Source organism: Macrobrachium nipponense, chromosome 17 (genome assembly GCF_015104395.2).
Source record: "Macrobrachium nipponense isolate FS-2020 chromosome 17, ASM1510439v2, whole genome shotgun sequence".
Classification (NCBI taxonomy): domain Eukaryota; kingdom Metazoa; phylum Arthropoda; class Malacostraca; order Decapoda; family Palaemonidae; genus Macrobrachium; species Macrobrachium nipponense.
Genome location: NC_087210.1, coordinates 77,791,111 through 77,796,748, shown reverse-complemented (window position 1 = coordinate 77,796,748; position 5,638 = coordinate 77,791,111).

Genomic DNA, 5,638 nt, shown 5'->3' with positions numbered 1-5,638 from the left:
ACTGCTGGTCACTATCTTTTTGATAGACTTTCATATCGTAATTTTATCAATCTTTTTTAAAAAGCTACTGAAATTAATGGGCCTGCTTTGAGAGATAAGAGTACATGAATAAATAAGTACATTTGTTGCGTTTCTTTTTATATGTATTCGAGTATGAGTCTATACAAGGAATGTGAAACTTTATCGTGTTTTTCACAAATATTTCAGTAACCGCGGATTAGGGTCACGGACCTTCATATTATACGTAAAAAAAAATAGGTAGGTTTATATCGATATCCGGCGAGTGATTTTTATAAGGAAGACGATACGACCAATCTTAGGGATTGGCTGTCTGGCCGTGACCTATGATAGGTCATCGTTTGTCCAGAACAAAGTCGCCACCACATTTCATTGGGGACGAGGATTTGGAAGCGAAGAGAAATTTATCTAAAATGTCGTGCACCGACCAGCAGGTAATCCAATACTCCGTCGGCTATGACCCGGGTCTAAATCGGATCTAAGAAGCCCAGGAGGGAACAATATATTGCCTCATAAAAGTTTGGACGGGCTTCTATGTAGGATTGAAGAGACGACAGCCACACGACCATAGGGGCACAAATAGGCATAGAAATGATCATGTTTTCTTACGCACGTATGGCTTTGAATCCTTCCGAGGTCTGTCTCTTAGATCTCGCTGGCTATCGGGTTCGGGAACTAGGAGACGGGAAGTAATATGACTGGATGAGATATGAGTCTATAGACCTCGCATTGACACCAGAAGGTTCAGGAACCAGGAAACAGGAAGTAATATGATTGGATGAGATATAAGACTATAGACCTCGCAGTGACCACAGGAGGTTCAGGAACTACGAAACAGGAAGTAACATAGAAGGGATAGATGGAGATATTGGAAAGTGAGGAACAGCGAGAGATAAACTTTGCAGTTTGAATTTTTTTTCTCTTTATTGTCATTGCCAACCTTTGCCAGAGGAAGATCTGGGAATGGGTATAATAGGGAGGTTTGATACAGTAGTTGCAGATAGCGGAAAAAGCTTTTGCATATTGGAGTGGTAAACGTTTAGCTGAGGGCACTTATGTTTCCTTATGCAAAATGGAGCAGGTATTCAGGTTTTAAATTTCCTAAATTTATAATTGGAAACGTCGAATAATTTTGAACCAAGTAATAATTCTTATAAAGAATTATTTTTTTTTTCTCTTGTACGTTTTGGTTTTGCTTTTCAATGCCATAAACTACGTCCTTTCATTGTTTTGAAGAACTTTTATCTCCCTGATAAAAATAACAAATATTTAATCTAAATTAGGTTTCACATGATTTTTTACATTATTACAGATGTTAATAATGGAATTTTACGTATGACATCCAGCAATAATCTTTCACGCAACAGCGATATAGACAAAACATCCTTCGACCTTCCAAATGAGATGTGGATTGTTGAATTATTCTCTTCCTCATACAGTCCATTCGCATGAGGATGAAACGCGAGCTGTCGAGTCCTCGTCATTTGCAAGCGTCGCTTGAGTAGCTATTTGATCATTCAATTTACCAAAAAGGATTTCTAATCCCTAATGATGCTTGCGTGTGAGTGTAATCAGTCTCTCCAAGAGGCGACAACCCTTCCCCTGATTGGGAGGTAATGAACTGAAAGCCTTTTATCTCGGGTGGATGGAATTGCAGAGCATAACGCCCTTGATAACGCCCTCCACCACAAGTTGCATTAATGAAAAATGCGCCGTGCTTTAATGACACCACAGAAATGTGTTGCGGTGTTCATATTTGGATGGTCTTCCGACGTGCTGATTGGAAACCATAAACACAAATTCATCGTTGGTTCGCGTTTATTTTGATGATTATGACTACTCGTTCGGTATTAAAGTTATTTTCATGGTTATGACTACTCGTTTGCTCGTGAAGTTATTTTGATGATTATGACTACTCATTCGCTTGCGAAGTGATTTTATTTTGATGATTATGACTACTCACTTATTCGCTTGTGAAGTGATTTTATTGATTATGACTACTCACTCATTCGCTCGTGAAGTGATGTTGATGATTATGACTACTCACTCATTCGCTTGTGAAGTGATTTTGATGATTATGACTACTCACTCATTCGCTTGTAAAGTTATTTTGATGATTATGACTAATCATTCACTAGTGAAGTTATTTTCATGATTATGACTACTCGTTCGCTCGTTAAGTTATTTTGATGATTATGACTACTCGTTCACTCATGATGTTATTTTGATGATTATGACTACTCATTCATTCGCTTGTGAAGTTATTTTGATGATTATGACTACTCACTCATTCGCTTGTGAAGTTATTTTGATGATTATGACTACTAACTCATTCGCTTGTGAAGTGATTTTGATGATTATGACTACTCGCTCATTCGCTTGTGAAGTGATTTTGATGATTATGACTACTCACTCATTCGCTTGTGAAGTTATTTTGATGATTATGACTAATCATTCACCAGTGAAGTTATTTTCATGATTATGACTACTAACTCATTCGCTTGTGAAGTGATTTTGATGATTATGACTACTAACTCATTCGCTTGTGAAGTGATTTAGATGATTTTGACTACTCACTCATTCGCTTGTGAAGTGATTTTGATGATTATGACTACTAACTCCTTCGCTTGTGAAGTTATTTTGATGTTTATGACTACTCACTCATTTGCTTGTGAAGTGATTTTGATGATTATGACTACTCATTTGCTTGTGAAGTTATTTTGATGATTATGACTACTCACTCATTTGCTTGTGAAGTGATTTTGATGATTATGACTACTCACTCATTCGCTTGTGAAGTTATTTTATTTTGATGATAATGACTACCCACTCATTTGCTTGTGAAGTTATTTTGATGATTATGACTACTCACTCATTCGCTTGTGAAGTTATTTTATTTTGATGATAATGACTACTCACTATATTGCTTGTGAAGTTATTTTGATGATTATGACTACTCACTCATTCTCTTCTGAAGTGATTTTGATGATTATGACTACTCACTCATTCGGCTGTGAAGTTATTTTGATGATTATGACTACTCACTCATTTGCTTGTGAAGTGATTTTGATGATTATGACTACTCACTCATTCGCTTGTGAAGTTATTTTGATGATTATGACTACTCACTCATTCGCTTGTGAAGTGATTTTGATTATTATGACTACTCACTCATTGGCTTGTGAAGTTAATTTGATGATTATGACTAATTCATTCGCTCATGAAGTGATTTTGATGATTATGACTACTCACTCATTTGCTTGTGAAGTTATTTTGATGATTATGACTAATTATTCACTAGTGAAGTTATTTTCATGATTATGACTTCTCATTCGCTCGTGAAGTTATTTTGACGATTATGACTACTCGTTCGCTTGTGAAGTTATTTTGATGATTATGACTACTCATTCGTACGTGAAGGTATTTTGACAATTATGACTACTCGTTCGCTCGTGAAGTTATTTTGGTGATTATGACTACTCTTTCGTTCGTGAAGGTATTTTGACGATTATGACTATTCGTTTGCTTGTGAAGTTATTTTGACGATTATGACTACTCATTCGCTTGTGAAGTGATTTTGATGATTATGACTACTCACTCATTCGCTTGTGAAGTGATTTTGATGATTATGACTACTCACTCATTCGCTTGCGAAGTTATTTTGATGATTATGACTATTCACTCATTCGCTTGTGAAGTTATTTTGATGATTATAACTAATCATTCACTAGTGAAGTTATTTTCATGATTATGACTACTCGTTCGCTCGTGAAGTTATTTTGACGATTATGACTACTCGTTTGCGTGTGAAATTATTTTGACGATTATGACTAATCGTTCGCTTGTGAAGATATTTTGACGATTATGACTACTTGTTCACTTGTGAAGTTATTTTGACGATTATGACTACTCGTTCGCTTGTGAAGTGATTTTGATGATTATGACTACTCACTCATTCGCTTGTGAAGTTATTTTGATGATTAAGACTACTCACTCATTTGCTTGTGAAGTTATTTTGATGATTATGACTTATCATTTACTAGTAAAGTTATTTTCATGATTATGATTACTCATTCACTTGTGAAGTTTTTTCGACGATTATGACTACTCGTTCGCTTGTGAAGTTATTTTGACGATTATGACTACTCGTTCGTTTGTGAAGTTATTTTGACGATTATGACTACTCATTCGTTTGTGAAGTTATTTTGACGATTATGACTACTCGTTTGTTTGTGAAGTTATTTTGACGGTTATGACTACTTGTTCGTTTCTGAAGTTATTTTGACAATCTTGACTACTCGTTTGTTTGTGAAGGGATTTTGATGATTATGACTACTCACTCATTCACTTGTGAAGTGATTTTGATGATTATGACTACTCACTCATTTGCTTGTGAAGTTATTTTGATGATTATGACTAATCATTCACTAATGAAGTTATTTTCATGATTATGATTACTCGTTCTCTTGTGAAGTTATTTTGATGATTATGACTACTTGTTCGCTTGTGAAGTTATTTTGACGATTATGACTACTCACTCATTCGGTTGTGAAGTTATTTTGATGATTATGACTACTCGTTCGTTTGTGAAGTTATTTTGACGATTATGACTACTCATTCGTTTGTGAAGTTATTTTGACGATTATGACTATACGTTCGCTTTTGAAGTTATTTTGACGATTATGACTACTCACTCATTCGCTTGTGAAGTTATTTTGATGATTATGACTACTCACTCATTTGCTTGTGAAGTTATTTTGACGATTATGCCTACTCGTTCACTTGTGAAGTTATTTTGACGATTATGACTACACGTTTGCTTGTGAAGTTATTTTGACGATTATGAATACTTGTTCGCTTGTGAAGTGAAATTGATGGTTATGACTACACATTCGCTTGTGAAGTTATTTGCGAAGTGTATTTGATGATCATGACTACTCATTGGCTTGTAAATAAAAACACACGAGTTAAGAGGATGACTTAACTCAGTGCCACAATTATGAACTCTAATATCAGTTTTGTTTATTTGCTTTGCTGATGTTTGAAATTTGAGGAAGAACAGCCTGATTCCTATTTACTTCTCCAGAAACTGCTTGGTGAAATATTTACTTTCACGAACGAAACTATGTTATGGACATTGACCTGGTTAGGTGGATGGTTATATTTCGGGCACGATCTTGAACCACTGATGCCTGAACAAGCTTTTCACGTCCATTGGCCACTAAACCGTTTCGACGTTTCGACAGTCAAGGTTATATAAGAGAGATTTTGGTACCGTGGAATTTAGTCTGCCCAGAACTTTTAAATTCGTACGACACCCGTATTGTTGAAGTTGATTTTCAACTAAGTTGACCAAAAACGCATTAAATATAATTTTATTTATGGTACGGAAACGACGATGTTTTAAACGGATTAAGGTTTTTGAAGTCGTGATATATTTGATTTTATTTGGGGTTGGGGTTATTGCTTACAGAGTAAAGCTTTAGCAATATTTACCTCTCAGTTGCCACTTATTTATTACTTATCGAAGGAATAACGTTAAATCAAAATTAATGATTGTAAATTCTTTTACTGCATACAAATTTTATGACTAATGATATTTTAGCTGTCCTTTCTTTTT